Source organism: Ixodes scapularis, unplaced genomic scaffold, assembly GCF_016920785.2.
Source record: "Ixodes scapularis isolate PalLabHiFi unplaced genomic scaffold, ASM1692078v2 PGA_scaffold2__306_contigs__length_199485367, whole genome shotgun sequence".
NCBI lineage: Eukaryota > Metazoa > Arthropoda > Arachnida > Ixodida > Ixodidae > Ixodes > Ixodes scapularis.
Window position 1 is genome coordinate 176,658,703 of NW_024609857.1, and position 22,481 is coordinate 176,681,183.

The window sequence follows — 22,481 nt, forward strand, 5'->3', positions numbered from 1 at the left end:
GTGAAGTCTCAAAAAGCCTGTACAAATACGGTGGTGCGGAAGGTAAACATTTTTCTTGAGGTGTGGCCGTGGCAGGTGTTTTTGTGGTTATGACGTTTGCTTTTAATTGGCTGAGTGTGTAGAATTTGTTGCAACCTTGCTAGGAACCCATAATTTCTTTAGTTTTGCATGCTGTCGAACGAAATAATGAAGTGGAAGGTTTGTGCACGCTAGAAACTAAAGGTGGGGACATTGAAAAGGACTAAGCAGAAAAAAATATTTTAATAAATTTACTCTCCCCCCTCTTTTATGGGCCTATTGTTGAGCAGCCTGCCCAAGCAGGGCCAAGACTTTTTTGCACTGTTCTCTATAAAAAAATAGCCGCAATCCGCGTTTCCCTTGTTACTTTGTGCACTGCCTGTGCCGTTCTGAGCTCCTCGAGGGCTGTATTTAGCCAAGGAAGGACACATTTTAATTTGAGTGGCATGTTTTCCGCCTGTTGCGCAAACAGGTGTTTATAATATTGCCTGTCTGCAGCCTGCAGGCGGAATGCTGGGCCTCCAAACTGGTTGTGGACAACACGGGCCTGGTCAGCGTAGGCCTGGTGGTGGTGGTCGCCCTTCCAACGGCAGCAGTGCTGCGTCAAGGTGAAGGGGCGCCTCATCCTCGTCCAGTCGCCAGTCCAAAGGCTGGTAAACTTTCGTTCCCCGGACTTCGGCATCTTGAGGAAAATGACCCCGGGGGCCACAAAGACCTTGTGGCCGAAGTCGCAACCTTCCGGGCCAACCGCGGTAGTTGCTGGCCGCATAATGACTGGTGCTTTGCTAACCCTGAGGACAATCCACAAAAATGTTTTTAATGTCACCCGTGTACATAGTTCAAACGCACTCTTATTTGTTTCGCAGGAAATCGTTTTGTGTGCACGTGGATCAAGCACGATCCCTCAGCTCTCAATTGTCGTGGCTATTGGTTTTGAAAGTAGCTAGGCTTGAGCGGAACCAGTCTACGGTGTAAAGATCGAACCCGGTCGTAGCTGTTGCGGCTACTATTTCTGAAAGTAGCTGGGTGCGTGTAGAGCCAGTCTGCAGTGTGCATGTCAAGCCCGATCGTAGCTGTTACGGCTATTAGTTGCGAAAGTAGCTGGGCTCGAGTAGAGCCAGTCTATGATGTGCACGTCAAGCGCAATCGTAGCTGTTGCATCTATTTTTTGTGGAAATAGCTTGCTTCAATTTCGGCCAGTGTGCAGTGTTGATGCAGGCCACCCGAATTTCTGGTTGCTTGTCCCTGTGCTTCTTCCCAGTTATAAAAAGAATACCAATGCTAAGTAGCACGTGTGCTCAGGGTGATACCAAATTTAGTTAGTGTATGCCGGTCGGTGCTTAATAGATGGTACTAGCTTACTGCTCAATATGTGCAAGCACAGGATGACATCTTATTAATTGTGTTCCAAAAAATGAGACGTTTACGATTCCCTGTAATGCCGAATAAGAATGCAGCTCTTGAGGGTACGGAGAGGAGTGTATTGTTCGTTTATCTTAAGTGTGCAGAGTGACCACATTTCTGGGACGCGGATCGAGTGGATTTGGGGATGAAGAAACGACATACAGCTGCCAAGCTGCCATCTCATTTATCAAGCGAGAAGAGAGGGGAAAAATGCAAACAATAGGGGAACGGCTGTACAACCTGAGCGCTGGATTCATGGCGCCATCTGGTAACGGTCCAATACACTACCAACACTCCCCCATAATGGACGGTCGCCACGTCCACGTTCTTGACGCCCAAACGTTTACATTGCTTGAGGGTGAGCCTTCCATTCAAGGCCTTGGTGAAGAGGTCTGCAGAGTTATTCGACGATTTGTTGTACTGGAGTTGCAGCTTTCCCTCTTCCACCTTTTCTCCCAGGAAGAAGCGCTTGAGCTCAATGTGCTTGCATCTCTCCGACGTGACTTGATTTTACTCCAGCGCGATCGCACCCTGGTTGTTAACCAACAAGACCTGTGGTTTCTGTAGAAACTCGTGCGCACCAAGCTCCTTCATGGAATTCCGTAGCCACATAACTTCCTTTGTAGCATGACACATGGCCACATACTCTGCTTCCACAGTTGACAGTGCAGTACTTTGTTGTTTCCTGCTGCTCCAGGAAATTGCAGCGCCGGCTAGCGTCAACACATAACCGCTGAATGACTTCCTGTCAGCCTTGTCACTAGCCCAGTCTGCATCGCAAAAGGCCTGCACACACTTCCCAGTTCTTTAGTGCATAATTCTTCGTCTGCTTCACATAGCGAAGGATGTGCTTTATTCCACTCCAGTGCTCTTTTGTGGGATGTTCGTTTAACTGACTCATGTAGGTGGTGGCAAACGCCAAGTCCGGTCTTGTTCCTCCGACAAGGTAGAGCAACGCACCAATTGCTTGTCTGTACTTGTGTGGCAGGTCTTCTCTCGTTCGGTCGTTGCTCTCTCCTCTTTGGTACTTGCTTCCAGGATCCAAAAGAGATGATGCTGCCTTAGCATCTGCCATGCCAAGCGTCTCCAGGATGTCCTCGGCATAGTCCGTCTGATCGAGGGTCAGTTTTCCATCAATTTTTCTTTTCAGTCGCATGGAAACGATGTGGCTGACTTCCCCCAGGTCTTTTGCGTCAAATTCCTGACCTAAGAGCTCTTGAAGTCAGCAATCGCTTCCTCCTCTTCTGCGACGAACAAGAGGTCATCAACATACACTCCTACGATGAGCTTCTTCTCTTTGCTGACATATACAGAAGGGTCTACTTTCGATCTTGTCATCCCCTGCAACTTCAGCAGTTTTTCCAAGGTGATTCCACTCCCTTCCAGACTGCCGCTGCCCATACAAGCTCTTCTATAGAAGGTAGACTTCATCCTTCTTGCAATCGCCGAAAGGCTGAGGTTGTTCCATGTAGATGGTCTCCTTCAGTGTACCGTTCAAGCATGCTGCCGTGATATCAACCAGGTGGATCTTCCAATTTCTCTCGACTGCTGTGGCCAGCAGCGTCCCGATGGACTTCAGCTTGACAACAGGAGAGAAGGTCTCCTTGTAGTCGGTTCCTTCCACCTGGGAGTATCCGCACGCTACTAACCGTGCCTTGTACCTCTCCAGGTCACCGTTCTCGTCGTATTTCTTGCGGATTACCCACTTGCACCTTACGACCTGTCTCTCCGTAGGTCGTGGCACCAGTTTCCATGTTCCTGAAGCTTCAAGGCTGTCCAGTTCACTTTGTATAGCTGCTTTCCATCTCTTTTTGTCTGATGCAGAAGAGGCTTCGTGTAGAGTTTCTGGATCTTCCCGGTTGTTTTGCTTGGCTATGCAGCAGCCGTGACATTCACTTTGACGTGGTCCCTTCTTTGCCAGTCTCTCCGACCTTCTGTACGCTTGCGTACCACAATCTGTCACGTTGGATATCTGCTGTGTAGCTCCGTTGTCGTCTTCATCAGCTGATGAGCTAACTTCTTCAGCATTGTTGTAGCCAGTATCATTTCCATCTGAACCACCAACCTCACGTGACCCGCTCCAGCTGTCTTCTACTTGAAACATGATTGTGCCCTCGGTGTCGCCACATACATCAACGTCGGTGCTTGGAGCCTGGGAACGCTTGCACGGGAAGGAGTCTTCTTCAAACGTGACGTCCCGACTTACAAAGAAGCGGTCTTCTTTCTGGTTCCACAGCTTGTACCCCTTCACTCCTTCTGGGTAGCCGACCAGTATGCACTCCTCTGCTTTCGGGTCCAACTTGCTTCCCTTGCATCGTCTGTTTCGGAGACTTCATGTTCTGCATCCAAGCGCTCTTAGGTAGTTCAGTTTCACATCTCCCCCTGTCCACAGAGCTTCTGGCGACTCTCCTTCGACTGCTTTATATGAGCACTTGTTTCTGATGCGACTTGCAGTGACAACGGCGTCAGCCCAGAGTTCTTTGGGGACGCCTGACTGGATGAGGAGACACCTCGTCATGTCAAGCAGAGTTTGGTTGATTCTCTCGGCAACTCCATTCTGCTCAGGTATGCCAGGAATGGTGAGCCGACGCTTTATGCCATGCTTGGCCAGGTACTCATCAAAATCTTTGCTTCTGTACTCTCCTCCGTTGTCACTGCACAAAGTCTTCACCTTCGTGTTGTGGAGAATCTTGATCATTCGTCTGTACTGGTCGAATCTGTCCAGTACTTCATTCTTCTTCTTCATTTGGGTACACTAAAGTGAATCTGGAGTAGTCATCAATGAATGTGACAAAGTAGTTTGACCCTCCCTTCGAGGCAAGTGTGATCTTTCCAACTACATCCGAGTGAACCAGCTCCAGTGGGGCCTTAGCCTTCGTTCCACCCTTCTTCGGATTATGCTTCTCTTCAATTTTCCGAGTACACTTGTCGAGCACTTTGCATCTTCACTGCTTCTCCCACATTGGCAAAGTTTTTCGACAGCTTCGTGGTTTAGATGACCGAGTCGTTGATGCCACAAGGCAAAGTCTGTCGCCTGTGCTAACTTCAATGCTGCAAGCGACTTACTCACAGTGTACAATTTACCATCGCGCTTGGCTGCGAGAATTAGGTCACCATTTGCTTCGATCACTTTAGCTGATCCGTTGCTGAAAGTCACGCTCAGTCCACGTTCCTCAATCTTCCCAACTGACAAGAGGTTACCGTCTAAGCTTGGTACGTAGAAGACATCTTGGAGCTCGACGATAGTGGCACCTCAGTCTTTCGAAAGCTCAATCTCTACCTGTCCTCTCCCGACGACTTCCATGACCTCATTATTTGCTGGCTCAACAGTCGAACAGGAAGGCTTGAAAGTGGTGAATTTGTCTCTGTTTGACGTCATGTGGTCAGTTCCTCCACTGTCAAAGTACCAGATGTGTGACCCTTAGGAACTCCCACCTCTGGCACAGAGCGCCTTGTTCGGTTCTCTGGTATTTCGTCTTCTCTGTGAGCCGCATCCTTCGTCATCGGGACCCTCCTTGCATTTCCTGGCAACGTGTCCAAATTTTCCGCACCGAACTCGTCGTTTCGGTTCAAAGCAGCTTGTACCAGTGCCAGTTGCTTCTTTCCTTGAAAAATGTTCTTGCCCGTTATGCTTGTGGAGCTGACTCCTCTGCATAATGGGCTTGTTCTTTTTCATGAGGGCCTTGTTTTCTTCACTCTCATTTAGTTTGTCTTTCTTCACGTTTGACTTGGCGCTTTTCTCCTACCAGCAGCCTTGCTTTCACCTCCTTCGTTGTGAGCGTTCCTTCGTCTTGCTCAAGATTTAGGGTAAGTGATTCATACGCTTCTGGCGAACCCATCAGCATGACCAGTGCCACTTCCCTGTCAGTGAAGGCGTATCCTGCCGTTGAAAGCTTCCTGTGTAGGTTCATTGTTTGATCCAGGTAATCATTCATGGTTTCATTTGGCTTCATTCTGATGTTCAAAAAGTCTCCCATCAACTGAAGAGCATGAAGTAGTCCACACTTTAAATGTATTTCTTACAATGTATTCCAGGCCTCATGAGCTGTCAAACATTCCCCAATATCGTCCAGGTAGGTGTCTTCCACTACTAGGAACATGAATGTCAAAGCCTTGTTGTTTATCTTCCTCTCGTCGTTCGTCATTTCTCTCCCACCACAGCCAGGCTCGATGACTTCCCAACAGCCTTTCTGGACGAGTGCCACTTTGGCTCAAATCGCTCAGGCATGGTTATTTTCGTTTGAGTGTTTTCGTACTTTGAATTCGTCCAGCGCCGCCATCGTATCGCTTCGCTTCGTCGAGGGCGTTTTGAAGTAGGCTTACAGCGATGAACTTGCGATGGGTTCCCGTTGCACGTCTTGTGGCACCCAGCGAAGCAGGAACACACGTACAGGTTTGGCGACGTCTTCCACGAACCGTCGACGCAGTTCTCCTTTGTTCACTTCTTTGCCGAGAAACTCGTCACTGGCGTGTCAGTCACTTCTTCCCGACACTTTCGTCACTGGCGCGCACCGAACCGATGTCAGTACTTCTTTCCGACTACCACAGGTGTCGCACGACGATCCGTCCTGCTCAGATAGCGCAAAGGTCACTTCTTACCGGCAACTTCGTTGTACTCACGCTTGCTGTGTCCGCAGCGAGACCGGAGTTCGGCGACGCTCCGTCCGTCCGTCTGACGAAGAACGCGCCACCTTTTACTTTCTTGACGGGCACACACCGCTTGTCAGTCACTTCGTCATTGACAGTTTCACTACACTCACGCCCGTCTAATCATCTTCGGGCATCGGCACGGCGTAGCGAAGACGGTGTTGCTTGACAGTTTTTTTTTTTTTTTCAACGTGGTCGGACCTTTTCATCACTCATTAAAGGTGATCCCTCTTCTTCCAAAATAATGGTCGATGTGTCGTCCTGGGTCCATAACCTCTTTGTTTACCTTAAGTGCACAGTATGACCAGATTTCTGGGTCACGGCTTGAGTGGATTTGGGGATGAAGAAACGACATACAGCTGTCAAGCTGCCATCTTGTTTATCAAGCGGGAAGGGAGGGGGGAAAATACAAACAAAAAGGGAACGGCTGCACGAGTTTAGCGCTGGATTCGTGTCGCCCTCTGATAACGGTCCATTACACTATCAACAGGTAGGCCCCTCTTTCTCCTCTGTACCCTCCCCTCCATCCTCCCTCCAGCCCTTCCTTTCCCCTCCCTCCTCCCTCGTGACCTTCACAAGTGACCTTTGTGACGTCACTCGTGGCCCTAGTGACGTCACATGTGATGTCACTATGGGAAACGTCCCAATGTAACGCGCAGTTACGCCAACACCGACGCCGCTCACTCTGGAGACGCGCGCCTAAGAGCTGCACTCTAAAAGACATTCTTCATGTAGGCAATGTGCATGTTGCAGGTGTTGTGGAAGTTTGCCGTCAGTATATGTGCTCTGCAGCTGCGAGCTCAGCAATGGCCGCCAGTGAATACTACCTGTAAAATGAGCTAGATGTAAAAGCACCTGCACATACATATTTATGTAACAGACTCTCAGCTTTGTGTGTGCATTCTTTTGACTTGGCATCTCAATACAACGCACCCAAAGAAAATGGGTCCCAAAAGAAATGCGGTCCAAGTGTTGTGTTTGTCGCCTTTGGACCTACGGAGATGTAGAGTTTTTGGCATAAAACATCAAATTCATGTTACTGCTTCCCATGTTTCGGCTTTACTTCATAAGCTTCTAGCCTGTGTATTTTGTGGTGATGGTGCAATGGCAACACAATAACCCTGGTAATGTTTGCATTGCTTAACTCCTTTTTAAAATGTACCTTCTAGCATTTGAGCAGTGTACAAGATTAATTCTGCTATCGATAAGTGCAGTGTTCTTTCATTGGAATACCGACCTTGACTTTTAACTGAAATGACATGGCTCAAAGTTTCAGAGTCCTTGAATGTGCGCAGATCCTTCTTGCTTTGGAGAGAACTATCCGGAATGTTTCATAGAGTGGGCCCAGTATTTAGTATTTGCATACCTAAGGTACAGTTATGAAATCAATGTTAGCTTTGCTAGTAGAACCCCCAATCATGTCAACCTCAAAAGGCTAGACTTGTCTGCATCAAATGGCACATACTGCATTCAAGTATATTTGTAGAAACAGCAGTGACATGACAGCTCACTGGTCCTGTGCCTGTGGAAGACGGATTTTTTTTACATTATCTTGGGTCATTGGATTTTGTCTGATTGCAGCAAGTGTGTTCATTGCTTTGATTTGTTCGTAATAAAAGTTTTCAATCCAGAACTCTTGACAACCTTTATAATTTAGCCAGGAAAATTAGAAGTGAACAAAATTTCATGAGCTCATGAAAGGTTTTCTTGATTGTATTAAAATGTTCAAATCCAGAGCTCTTGACTATTAATATAATTTAGCCAGGAAAATAAGAAGTGAAAAAAAATTGCTTGAGCGCATAGAATCTGTGCTTTATTTTTATGCGCAGTAAAGACATGTATAATAAACTCGCCCTTGTGGAAAGCGTCAGCTCTGCAGCTAAAACCTTTTACGTTCTGCAACTTTTTTTTTTTACTTTTTGTCTTTTGCGTAGGATCGGTTGGTACCGCGAGTTCAGTACGGATAGTATGTATGATCTCTATGGTGCGGATGCCGTGCTTTCTTTTTAGAAACTTTGTAATCTTGTTAAATTCCTCTCGAATTACGCGTTTTCGTTTCTCTATTTCGTACACCAATTGAAACTTTTCATCTTTGCACCAAATTACATTCGTCTTTACCTTTGAAGGGACGTACAGAGCGGTTCCTTTTTCTTAGAAAATGCATCGGCACGAACAGACATTTCTGTGGACACCTTTATTCGGCGTACGCGCTTAACGTCGACGATGGTGGTGACAGACAACGTCCAGAACCGCGGCTTGCTGTCGCTTTTTACGTGTTACCACGGTTTGCACGAAAAACACGACGCAGTTACGAGACTGTCGTAGTTTGTCGCTGTTCAAAACGACCGCGGCGTAGCAGAAGCAGACGACCCCGTGTCACATCCACGTCCGGATTCTTCGTTTTTTTCCGTTTTCCCTAGATTCCCTCTCGAGGCACCGCTCACTCCGTTGTAGGTACCGGACTCAAGTCCTGACTTGGCTGAGACGGTTCCGATTTCGCTGGGTCTTACGCTGGGTCTCAGTTGAGACCCAAGATGAGACCGCCTGATAAAACGAAATATCGGACGTGGCTACCACAACCAGTACGCACCGGCTACAAGTCATTTTTTTCGGGTGAATGCCTTCGTTAAAGCGAGTTTAGACTGCTTCTACGCAATCGACGTCTTCGACAGAAAAGGTTTCCAGGACTGTTTCGTTTTCGGTTTGGTGGTTTCGCAATCGCTTGTTTCCTTGCGAGCCTGACTTGATTGTAGAGTTATTATAATGTACGCTAGAGGTTCAACTGGCGCTAGTGTGCGGTTCCATTTTGAAGCAGGCAGCAAGCAGTCCGAAATTGATTTCCGGTAATGCATTTCTACGGAAAAAAGCGAGTGCATTTCCTCCCTTCGCTCGATTAAAAGAGCAAATATCACGAATAATTCGTACCTACTAGGCACATTGGAACATTTCCCAGATACGCAGATGAAAAAATTGGTCAGTTACGGCGTTTTTATTTTAAAATCGTGGCATGAAAAACGGTGGTAGAACCGCTTCGTACATGTATTTATGTGCACTGTCGGACACTGTTAGCGCGAACACGGCGCCGGCGCTTTGCAGCATCGGGGTATACGTGCCAAACGAACGAAGGACATGTGGAAAACCAAGAGAGACGGCAAGAACTACGCAGTAACACTGGATAAGTCACTCCTTCTGCTTGCAGACGATAAAAATGAATTGAAAGTTACGTAATATAGTTTGATTTGCAATAAATAAGTACTGCTTTATTCTTTCTGCTCATGAATACATGCGAAGATGCTTGTTCTGTGCTCAAATCATCACCCACACTCTCCAAATCTTTGCAAATAGGGGGAAGCCAGAGAACATGGTGCGCGATAGAAACTGCCTAAGATAGGATATAATAAAAAAAATACACATTTCGTAGCCCACGCACTTTATTATTTACGTTTCGAACGTTTTTTCAACCACTCGTAAAGATGCACGACGGGGGCATTTTCATATAGTGAGAGGACAGGCATATTAGCAATATATAGGAACCAACGGAATGCTGGCGAACTTTGAGCACACTCCACATTCCTTTCGATTGTTATTTTGCTTGGAATCGTCGCTCGTTTCTACATACCTGCCATGAAACAGAGGTTTCGGCCTGAAATATAGCGAAGTTTAAGATCGTTCAGTGGTAAAGAAACAAATGCTGTAACTAAAGTAATTACACTTTCACAATATTAATAAAGGTACAGTACATACTATCCGGTACAATCGATATAACAAAAGTTATTAATGTCTTTTTCCGGCGACGAGACAAAATTCACGCGCGTTTTCCCATAGGAATACAGAGGAAGACGGGAAAAGTAGACTGCATGCTGTCTGCTTCAATTTGCAACCGGAAGTCCTGTAGACACTAGCACCAGCTGAGCCTCTAGCGTTTATTATAATAACTCTATGGACTTGATGACCTGCGAGACAACCATGTCACCAATGTCCCGATGCAAATGCTCAGGTAAGAAATAATATCAATAAAACCACTGTTTAGCTGTCCTGTTTCGTAAAGGCAAATGTGAACATGTTTGGCATAATTATAACTTCTTTCTGCGGTTCAGTTCCTAACACAAATGCAGCGCCATCCATTCAAGAATGAACGGAAAGCAAGACGTAGTACGTAGTCTTATTGTTCAGACGATTTTCAACCCGAGGATTACGGAGCGGGCCGAGGGATTAAAATCGCAGTTCCGAGGCAATCCTTTCTTTGTAAAATGACGTGTTTCGTGTTTAAAAACAGTCGGAAAAGCAAAACGTTTCACAAAATGTCAGCGTCAACTCCCGGATGTCATGTTCCAAAACATTTTGGAAGATAGCGAGTATCTTGTTTATGAACCTTCGCAAGGAATGGGTATGGCGTGGCTATATATATTTTAATTGAAAGTGCGCTTGAATTTTTATTGTCTGTCGTGCACGAATCTTAGACATATTTCTCCACTTAAGGTGGTCACCAGCAGCGGAGCTCCTCGGAACTGATCGGAGGGCCAACGCCGGACAAGTAGGTAGTTTTCTTGGTGGTCGGCATATGCTCATAGATCGTGAGGTGGTCACTAGGCATTCCGCGAACCACCCTAGGTTCGAATTCGAAAGGTTTCAATATTTTCGAACCGAACTGATGTTCGATATCGAAAAGTTTCGATATTTTCGACCGTAGAGAGGTTCGAATTCGAAAAATTCGCAACTTTCCAAAATCGTGGGGTTTCGAATTCAAAAAGTTCGAAGCTTTCACGGTTTCTAAAAGTTCGGGTTCAATTATTTCGAATATTTATTTACTTGAGGTTCGATAAATTCAAAGATTTCGATCTTCCCTAATTTGAAATTCGAGAGATTCGATGTTTCAAATTTCTTGGGATCTAAAATTCGAAAAATTCTAACGTTTCTAATTTTTAAGGACATAAAGGTCGATAAATCGAACATTTCGAATTTCTTTCTACATAAAGTACGAAAAGTTCGAAGGTTTCGATTTTCTTTTAAGACCAAATTCTAAAAAAAAATTGGAAGGTTTCCGATTTTTTTTAAAGTCCAAGTGCGCAAAGTTCGAAGTTCGGTTTTCATGTTCCGCCACAGTTTGTTTCAAATAACGTTTTCAAGCCTCACTGGTTTTCACGAAATCAGGTTTAAAAAGTTCGCGTGTGATATTTAGACTCGGCGAAGTTGGTCAGGCAATTAAATGAGACGACGAGTGCCCCGGATCTGCTGGAATATTTGCCAGTGCAGTGACGTGTAACTATAGATCAGTAATTGTGACCGCCAGCCCGGGGTGGTCATTAACGTGCATTACGAAGTAGTGATCCTACGAACGCGCTGTTGAACGATACTCGTCCAGTTCGAAACGGCCAGGGGCAGGCAGGTGGCTGAGGTTCAGAAAAACCTTGAAGTGATCTGGCAATCTGCCCCCTAGCCCCTTGCACGCTGGTAGTAATCCGATCGAACGCCGCCCGAGTGACGCTGCCATATAGTAAGTGTAGTTTTTACATGAGGCAAAATCCTGAGGCTGGGAATGAAATTTGAAAGAAAAAGTGTAAGAAGACAGAAAAAAGGGGGCAGGACAACGTCTCAAACTCAACTCAGCTGAAAACTCAGCTCAGGACAACGCCTCAAACTCAACTCAGCTGAGTTTGAGACTTTGTCCTGTCCCCTTTTTTCCTTCTTCTTGCACTATTTTTTGCGAATTTCATTCCCAGTCTTGGGATTTTGCATCATGATGAACATACACCAGCTCGCCTGCATCTCGATAATTTTTTTGTTTGTAATTGCTTTGGAGGGTTATTTTCTGGGGCGGAAGAAACGCCGAGCAAAAAGCACAGCAGCTGACGCAACTTGAGGTCGAGGGGCGTTCTACCATACCAGTGGCGTCCGAAGAGGAAAAAGGGGGGGGCGGGGGAGAAGGGGGGGGAAGGGGGGAGCTCCAGTCTCTCCCCCCCCCCCCCCTCCCATATATTTCGGACTGTTAAAGAAAGCAACACGGGAACAATAGGGGGGCATGGCACTGGCAAGATGGAACGCTCACCCCTTATACTGTTCCAGGTGCTGCTCTTTTTCGGCATGCCAGGCGACAAGATCACGCTTGGCGCCAACGGAACGGCCTCTTCTTCCTTCGCTTTCTTCACCACCGTCACGACAACACAACGGCCAGTTCTGGACCAATGGATAACCCTGCCCTGGCAACCTGGATCATCTACAACCGGCGGGACCCTATATAAGGAAGCCATCAACGATTTCTTCTCGGGGCATGACACCAGCAAGATGGAACGCTCACCCCTTCTACTGTTCCAGGTTAGTTATATGAACACGCGCTTTTGTAACCGTTCCTCCGTAGTTACGGCGTCATGCCCCTTCGACACTCTAGGTTTTTGTAAGCGTGTCCGCTTGTTGTTTGAATCATTCTTCCCCTCTTACTTGTCTCGTTCGCGACTGCTGGTAGCAGGCGACGTTGAATCCAACCCTGGCCCCTGGCCCGGTTCTCCTGACAATGTACAAACGCAAATACTCGATACCGTCAATAGAATAGAGGAAGGGCAAAAGGGAATTCTTTCAGATATAAAAGCCATGAAAGAACAGCAGAAGAACGCGGACGAACAGATAAAACAGCTATCTGCAAAAGTGACCGCGCTGGAGGCCGAACTTAGAAAATACAGAACCTTGCACAAAGACCCCCCCTCCAGCGAAAATTTGGTCACGTTATCCGAAAAATTGAATGATATGGCCTCTAAATGCGACGACGCCGAAAACCTATCTCGCCGTTCTAACCTGCTGTTTTATGGAATCGTAGACGAACCAAGCGAAACGTGGGCTGCATCAGAAAGGAAGGTTCTAGAATTCTGTAGTCACCATTTTGGCATCAGCATTAACCCCGATAATATTGAAAGAGCCCATCGCAATGGAAGGCATACCACCGAGAAAAAACGCCCCATCATTGTAAAGTTTTCTAGCTTTAAGGACAAAGATAGCATCCTCTCCTCCGGTCCTAAATTGAGAGCCACGCCCTTCTCTGTAGGAGAGGACTTTTCTTTCCCTGTCCGCAATGCAAGAAGGAAACTAATCGAGTACGCCAAGACGAAAAAGGTTCCTTTTAAATTAACCTTCGACAAACTAAAGATTGATAACATTACTTATGTCTACAACTCTGATTCGAACTCTGTGAAACCATTATCAAGATAGCAAAGGGTAAACAATCCTACAAAACTGCCTTGCAATAAATCGGCCCCTTCTTGCAATGTCACTAACACCCTTTCACTTTCAATATCATTCATAAATATACGAAGCGTAATTCCAAAATGCGATATATTATCATCGTTCCTTTACGATAATGACTCTGATGTCCTCATCCTTACGGAGACATGGCTAAAACCAGAGATTCAAAATAAAGAAGTACTGACTAACAGTTCTAACTTTAACTTTTACCGTCGCGATAGGATAAACAAAAGAGGAGGTGGTGTGATGATCGCAGTCAAACAAGAAATTCCATCATACGTCATTCCAATTGATGGCGATATCGAAACAGCTTGGATTGGTTTTTATTCCTTGTTCCAGAAGAATATCCTGGGCGTTTGTTATCGCCCTCCTGACAGTACTTCCGAGTTCATTAATATTTTTCATGACCAACTTTATTCCATAAGCAAAGATTTCCCAAATGGGGGTTTTCAGGTAAGATCGAACAACGATGTCCGGTGACCATTTTTAATTTTAATGAAAAAAATATATTTTGCTGGCTTTATGCCAAGAACAGCAAAACCGATCCTTGTTTTGGCAAAAAAAAAATGTGTGTTTCCGAAAAAAAATTGTTAGCACCCCGTCAGCCACGTGCGCGTTTTGCGTATAGCGCGATGTTGGCAGTTCGGGCGGCTTCCCCCAAAAAACTGTTCTGGCTACGGGTCTAGAAATATTTACTGACAAACTAGGCATAAGAAGGATTGACACCAAGTATTAATAATCGAGTATTGGGGTTGTTATTTTTACAAACAAATTCGCAAACACGGCACATTGCGCAATAATGCTCTGGATTAAAGACTTTTTTCACCGTATCTATATAGGCTAAGGTTATAAAACTTTGCCACTGTGTTGCCCTGTGTATAGTTAATCTTTTCATTGAATATTGCTGTCCTGGTTAGCAGGATATATTTACAAGAATCGCTCACACAGGGGCATTTAACCAAAAATGCATTATTTTGAAAATCATTTTAAAAAAAAGGCCATCTTCAATATTTTTTAAACTCTCCGAAATTAATGTCTATAATATGTACTAACAGAGTCTGCAAAAACATAATGCAATATTTGTGTGGCTTTCAAGCTATAAAGCGAGGAATATGGCCAAATTGACGCTAACGCGGTTGCCATAAATGGGGCGTGCGCATACCCGTTCTTCACAATTTCTTTATTGATAAAAAGCGTGAAAATGCTACGGGGTGGTCAGGAAGAGACAAATTGACAGCACAGAGGTGGACGGTAGTTTTAAAGTAAGAATTCCTAATATATTTTTGAACAACCGACCCAAAAATGCCCATGGGTCAGATCGATCGGGAGGCGCCATTCTTTGACAAGCTCCGCAGCGCCTGTTTCAACAGCCGGCGTATAGCGTCTCCGTCTACGCGACGTGAAGGAAGCAACCGGAGCGACTTTGCAAACAGATCAACCTTCAACCTTGGCGGTAACATAATATAGGATGTAGGGCCCGGCAGAACTTGCGCCTCCTCTGAGCGCCAATAGATCCGCCGCCAAAAAAAAAGAAAAAAAGAAAAACGCACAATGCAAAAAACAAATTACTGCAAAAAAAAAAAAAAGATTTGCGATTGACTGAGATTGTCTGTTTATCGCGAGAGAATCTGCGGCCCAAGTCAATACGCAAGATGGCACGGGATTGCCAGCTAAAAAGGGCCCCGCAATCCGACCGCCCCTGCGGGTGGCCTTTGGCCATGAAACCGAAGCCGGAAAGAAACAGCACACACCAAAAGAGCAGATAGCTGGGACCTTAAGAGCTGTAAGATAGAGTTCGGACCTTCTCTATATTCGCAAGGGGGCCCACCGCCTAAGCATCAAGCGATTTCATCGTGAGCAGCTCCTGCGACGGCTCACGTGCGTGTTCTCTATTTCGATGGCTGAACGTTACAGTTCGAAGCGCGAGTGTTGCGCTGATTACCTCAAGAGGCACAAGAAAAAAATTGTTTACCAAAGGATCTTTCGAAGTGTGATGGACCTGGACATTGATTCGTTGAAGAAGCGTCTCCGTGGAGGAAGTGTTCCTGTGCGAGAAACAGGCTTTGTGTGCGTGAACTGTTTCAGCCGTTTCAAAGAAATGACGGCGGAATCGTCGGAATCAACGGGGCCAGAGGAAACCTTCGTCCCGGAACACGCAGCCGTCGAAGAGCTGAACAGGTATGCGCACTCTTCAGGAGTTTCACCCTTGAAACCACGTTCCGCCGTAAAAAGGCACTGTACGCCAAGCGAAAGCGGGAAGAAATTGAACGCGCTCTGAGCAAGAAGCTAAGATCAGGCGTCACTACAGTGTATGGCGTGGGAGGCAAGGCAACAACCTCAGCACAAAGCTGCAGCACCTGCTCAGAGTGGTTGAGCAACCTTCGGTCTGCGTTTGACGCTTCGGACTCGTACCATGAGCGCTGCCGACTTTTAACGCTACTCCCGGAGTCGCTCTCAACGAAAGAAATTCAAGGTGTTATTCCTTCAGCGACCCGCTATTTGCTCCCCAAATCAAGACATTACAAAGAAAAACTGGAAGTGTGGGCAATTCCTGACCCTTACACAAGAAGGAGAGTAAGCGAGGCGGAACTGCAGGCAGCGATGGACTATTACATCAAAGATGATCTAAATTGTACACAGCAGAGTCCGAACAGAAAGGACGTCGTTGGCGTCATGGTGGACGGAACGAGACAGTACATTGCGAGACGTGTGATGACGCGGTCAATTCGCGAGGCTCATCGAATGTACAAGACAGCCCACCCAGACACAGCCATCGGCCTTACAAAATTCTATTCTTTGAAGCCAAAATGGGTTGTGCACATCACCTCGCATGACGTTTGTGTGTGCGTTTATTGCGCAAACACGAAGCTCGCTGTGTGCGCCCTGGGAAACATTACAGGCGTCATAAGGAGCGCCGAAGACCTCCGTGACCTTTCTCTGTGCAGTCCACCTTCTGCCAAATGTTCACTCGGAGAGTGCAGGGCATGTCCCTCGGTTGGGTGTTTTGAGGCGCCTAACCTTGGAATTCCAGATGAGGAGGTGCTTTACGCAGTCTGGGAGAACGGCGATCTAATAAAGAAGGAAGTGAACCCAAATACGTTTCTGGAGCACCTTCAAGAATGTGTCAGGAAGTAGACATCCCATGATTACATCAGGCACCTCCAGGGGAAGGCGATAAGCGATGAAAAGAATTATCTGCGGAAAGCTAGCATTGTGCTTCACTTCGATTTCGCGGAGAACTGGACGGTTGTTCTGCCCGAGAAAATCCAGTCTTACCACTGGAGAAAGAGTCAAGTCTCCATATTCACCTGCGTGGTCACGACAAGAAAAGGAACCTGCAGCTGCGCCGTCATATGTGACGACATGTGCCACGACTCCGCCCACGCATGCTACGCTGTTAGCAAGGTGCACGAGTGGCTTGAGGACAAAATTCCGGTGTATGCTCATGTGACCTACGTTAGTGATGGTGCAGCAAGCCACTTTAAGAACAAATACCAACTGCATGAGCTGCAGGGCAGCAAGTACACGTCAACAAAGTGGATTTTTTCCGCCACTGGACATGGTAAGAGTGCCTGTGACGGAAGCGGGGGTCTTGTCAAACACCAGGCAACATTGTACAACCTCTGAGGGCCCACCATGTCCGTGATCAAGACGGCGTCAGAGATGGTTGCCGCACTGAACACGAAACTGCCGAACGTGGAACTAATCCACCTCCCGAAAGGTGACGTCAAAGCGTTCAGGGACATGAAAGCAAGAGAGTGGGACTCTGTTTCTGCTGTGCGTGGAATTCGGTCCTGTCACCTGTGGCAGTGTACGCGGTCCGGCACCTCGCAACCAAAGCTGTTTGTAGCAAGAACAGTAGACGCCGAAAATATATATCTTTGAAAGTAAAGTCTCTTACGGCTGCGAAAAGCAGATCGAGGTCGCCAGATTACAATGGCAATGAGAAGAAACGAACAGCAATCGCTACAGTCAAAAGAGAAAAAAAAAATGTTCCGCTTCGGAGTGCCAGGACTGAATCAGGTCAGCGGCCAGCAGATATAATGCACGCGACAATCGCCGAAACTGCGCACATGATCTTGCTTAATTAAACTCATTTCAATTGTACCACTTGAAACATGTGTTCTTTCTTATCACTAGTCAAACATGGCCGTCAGCAGCCCAGCATCTCTACGAAGAGGAGGCTCCGAAAGTCACTGATCCAAGAAATCTGTATTTAAATTGTTGAGTTGTGGTTCAAATTCATCTGAAATCGTTTGTATGAATTATTATTTTTCACGAACTCCTGTCATAGTGCTTTCTGTTCACGCAGGAAGCACTATGACAGGCGCCAATAGATCCGGAGCGGCGGATCTGTAAGCGCCAATAGATCCACGGCGGCGGATCTATTGGCGCTCAGAGGAGGCGCAAGTTGTGCCGGGCCCTACATCCTATATTATGTTACCGCCAAGCTTGAAGGTTGATCTGTTTGCAAAGTCGCTCCGGTTGCTTCCTTCACGTCGCGTAGACGGAGACGCTATACGCCGGCTGTTGAAACAGGCGCTGCGGAGCTTGTCAAAGGATGGCGCCTCCCGATCGATCTGACCCATGGGCATTTTTGGGTCGGTTGTTCAAAAATGTATTAGGAATTCTTACTTTAAAACTACCGTCCACCTCTGTGCTGTCAATTTGTCTCTTCCTGACCACTCCGTAGCATTTTCACGCTTTTTATCAATAAAGAAATTGTGAAGAACGGGTATGCGCACGCCCCATTTATGGCAACCGCGTTAGCGTCAATTTGGCCATATTCCTCGCTTTATAGCTTGAAAGCCACACAAATATTGCATTATGTTTTTGCAGACTCTGTTAGTACATATTATAGACATTAATTTCGGAGAGTTTAAAAAATATTGAAGATTGCCTTTTTTTTTTAATGATTTTCAAAATAATGCATTTTTGGTTAAATGCCCCTGTGTGAGCAATTCCTGTAAATATATCCTCCTAACCAGGACAACAATATTCAATGAAAAGATTAACTATACAGAGGGCAACACACTGGCAAAGTTTTATAACCTTAGCCTATATAGATACGGTGAAAAATAATCTTTAATCCAGAGCATTATTGCGCAATGTGCCGTGTTTGCGATTTTGTTTGTAAAAATAACGAACCCAATACTCGATTATTAAAACTTGGTGTCAATCCTTCTTATGCCTAGTTTGTCAGTAAATATTTCTAGACCCGTAGCCAGAACAGTTTTTTGGGGGAAGCCGCCCGAACTGCCAACATCGCGCTATACGCAAAACGCGCACGTGGCTGAGGGGGTGCTAACAATTTTTTTTCGGAAAGACAACATTTTTTTTTTGCCAAAACAAGGATTGGTTTTGTTGTTCATGGCATAAAGCCAGCAAAATATATTTTGTTTATTAAAATTAAAAATGGTCACCGGACATCGTTGTTCGATCTTATCTGAAAACGCCCAAATGCAAAGTTTTTTTTTGGCGACTTTAACTTCCAACTAATAGATTGGTCCACACTAACTTCACCAGATGGAAAGGAAAGAAACTTTTTAGACGTCTGCCAAATTCGACTTAGAACAAATAATTATTAATCCCACACGTGAGGATAATATTTTGGATTTAGTCCTTACATCTACTCCCGAATTCGTTACATCTGTATTTTTTCATAGCGGGTTGAGTGACCACAAACTAATAAACATTGACATCACCATTCATACCGAGAGAAAAACAGGTCACGACCAAGATAATCCGTGACTATAATAAAGCCAACTTTGCTTCAATAAACGATGCTCTTTCCCTTTTTTATGAATTTTACGTTGATGGCTTTAATACTAGAACAGTCGAGGAAAATTTGGACCTTTTTAAAACTAAACTATCTCAACTCACTGATAATTTTGTTCCACTGGTTCACATTTGCTGTAACTGTAATCAACCATGGTTTAACAAAACGATAAAGGCATTAGGCAATAAAAAGAAAAGACTCTATCGCCTTGCCAAGAATTGCAATGCTCCCATGGCCTGGGTAAAGTATGCTCAATGTGAAAGCGAATACAATTCTTCCATTGTCCTAGCTAAGCAAAAGTAATTTAGTTGCGACTTGCCCTCTCTTCTAACAAATAATCCCAAAAAATTTTGGAAAGTAATATCACCACAGGAATCACTATCATCAATAACCTTATCAGATGAAGCGGGGAAGCCAGTGCGTGATGCCCTCTGTACTACAGTCTTTAACGAATTCTTCACATCTATATTTACTAGGGAAGACCAATCCAACATTCCATCTGTAACTGACCTTGATTATTCATACATGTCCCCCATTGTAATCACAAGTCTCGGCATCAATAAACTCATAAATAACCTTGATATCTCTACGTCATCGGGTGCCGACAACATATGTTCAAAGATCTTAAGAAACACCAGTACCATTTGATCCGACATACTGTGCCTACTGTTTCAACAATCATTGTCATCTTGTTGCATTCCCACTGACTGGAAACTTGGGAAGATCGTTCCTATTTTTAAATCTGGCTCAAAATCGTCTGTAACTAACTATCGCCCCATATCCCTAACCAGTGTAGTGTCAAAATTGTTAGAGCACATAGTATTCCCCCATTCCGTGTCCCATCTTGAAAATAACAACTTTTTTTATAAATATCAGTATGGATTTCGCAAAGGATACTCGTGTGAGACGCAGTTACTTGAATTCACCCATGACATTCACACCAATATGGACTCTGGCTCTCAAACCGACGCTATCTCCTTAGATTTTTCAAAGGCATTTGATCGCGTTCCCCACTGTCGCCTAATATCTAAACTCTCCGCTCTTTATTTAGATTCGCTAACACTTTCCTGGATCCGTGACTTTTTAACCAATAGACAACAATTTACCGTAACAGGCGATTTTCAATCTTGAACTACTGATGTGACCTTTGGAGTCCCACAGGGCACAGTTCTCGGGCCCCTTCTTTTTCTTATCTATATTAACAATCTTCCAACCACTGTGTCATCTACCATACGACTTTTTGCTGACGGCTGTGTGTTGTAGAGAAACATTAACAATTCACATGACCATGATGTCTTTCAGAATGATATTAATATATTTTTGACTGGTGTCCCACATGGCAAATGCAACTTAGCATCTCTAAATGTAATCTGCTTTCTTTCACTAGAAAGCGTTCAGTCTCGTCTTTTACATATTTATTAAATAATGTTCCCCTCCCCTCTGTCCTTTCTTACAAGTACCTCGGTGTACATCTTACTTCTAATCTCTCCTGGATCACTCATATTAACAGAATTTCCGCTGACTCATCACGCACTCTTGGCAAGAAACTTAAAGGCCGCACCCGCCAATTTACGTCATCTAGCTTATAATACTTACGTTCGCTCTAAACTCGAATACGCCTCGCCTATTTGGAACCCCCATCAGAAGTACCTAATTAATAAAACTAGAATCTGTCCAAAACCGTGCCGCTCGGTTTATATCATCATCTTATTCTCGATTTGTTAGCGTCTCACTCATTAAACCGCACAACTCTATTCACCCCCTCGAAACTCGCCGCCTAATCTCACTACTTTGCCTGCTACATCGTCTACATTTTAATCCCGGTCAACCAGGCTCATCACTTCTAGAACCACCGAATGGAGTATCTCATCGTCAAAATAACAGCAAAAGCTTCAAACGCATATTTGGCTCCACAGCCGCATTTAATAACTCAGCACTTCCTAACGCAATCAAGAACTGGAACGGTCTTCCCGAAGCCATCGTCAACATATCTGATAAAAAAAATGTTTCGCAATGCCCTCTCAGATCATTTCTTTCCCCCATGATCTCCCACTGCATCCTGAATATTGCTGCTTTGTTGTTCTATTGCCTTTTTTACTCTGTCACTTTTGCGTCAAAGTGAATTTTTTGTATTGTCATTGTTATTATTTGTAATAATTTAGTTTGAATCATTGCTTTTTGGGTTCCTGTCGCGCATGCTAGCATTATAACTTCATTTTCACATCCGTTTTCTTTTATCTACATACTTTCGCTTTGCATTTGCTTTCTTTCCCTGTAATCCAAGATTTTTTTTTCCTCGGAACACGCGTGTCTGTGTGTGCGGTTTATTTTTTTATTTATTATTTTTTTATTGACTTTGTTTCTATTCTTTTGTTCTGATTCATACTTACCCTGAATGTACCCCCCCCCCCCTCATGTAATGCCCTTAATTGGGCCTTTGAGGTACCATGAATAAATAAATAAATAAATAAATAAAAAGAGGGCATGGTCGAGCTTATCTTAATCTGAAATTATTTATGCATATGTATAGCTACTGTCGCGCTTCACTGCATAAAAGATCGCGTAGATTGTCATTGTTAAGGCCGATTCTCACATGCAGCGAAGCGCTGATGTAACGCTGCTCATGTGCCGTCAGGTACTGTGGGCGCTCGGCCTGCCACCCCGCGCCCATCCGGCCAACGACGCGCCACCGCCCTGGGGGGCGGCTCCTCGGCTCAGCGGACAAGATATAAGCGCGTGCGGCAGCAAGCAGGAGGACTGTTCGGTTCGCCCAGCCGTCAAGCGTACTGGCCGATGGTAATAAAGCTCAGTTTGTGAAAAGGACGAGCCGTCTGCTCGATCTCCCGCGGCGGACGACGGAAGTCGAACGCCACACCTGGCGCCCAACGTGGATTCCTTCGTCCGTCGTCGGGGGATCGTCCGTGCCACACGGTTCGTACTGTTTTCCTATTTTGTATTTGTCGCGCGAGTGTCTCTTCTTTTCCCTGTATTTTCTTATCTTCTTTGTGCCCGGCGAGTACAGTGTTCGCGGTTCGCACGTCGCTGACGGAGCGGTTTTTGTTTTGAATTCTTCTATTCTACGTTTTTTTCTTCCCCTTTTCGCGTTCGCGTCCTTTTTTTTTTTTTTTTTTTCTCTTGCCGTGTTTCTTTTTCTTTTTCCTTGAACATGCCACCCAAGAAGCAGCCCCCGGACCAGCCCGCGGATGGCGACTCCAGCGAAAGCGACGTGGAGCTCGGCCCGTCCACCGCGGACGTCCTGGCGCTGATGCAGCAGATGTCCGCCACCCTCACGCTGGTGACAGAGCGCCTGGCAGCCGGCACGGGCGGGACCGGCGGCCAGCAACCGCGTGAGCCTGAGCTTCATCCACGACTCACGATTCCCGTCTACACGGGTTTCGACGAC

At 45.6% G+C, this 22,481-nt stretch overlaps 1 pseudogene; it reads right to left on the bottom strand.

Annotated features, from left to right (window-relative positions):
- Positions 1 to 4,843: 4,843 nt before the first annotated feature.
- Positions 4,844 to 5,702, bottom strand: LOC115320232 (annotated as a pseudogene).
- Between the last annotated feature and the right edge of the window lie 16,779 nt (positions 5,703 to 22,481).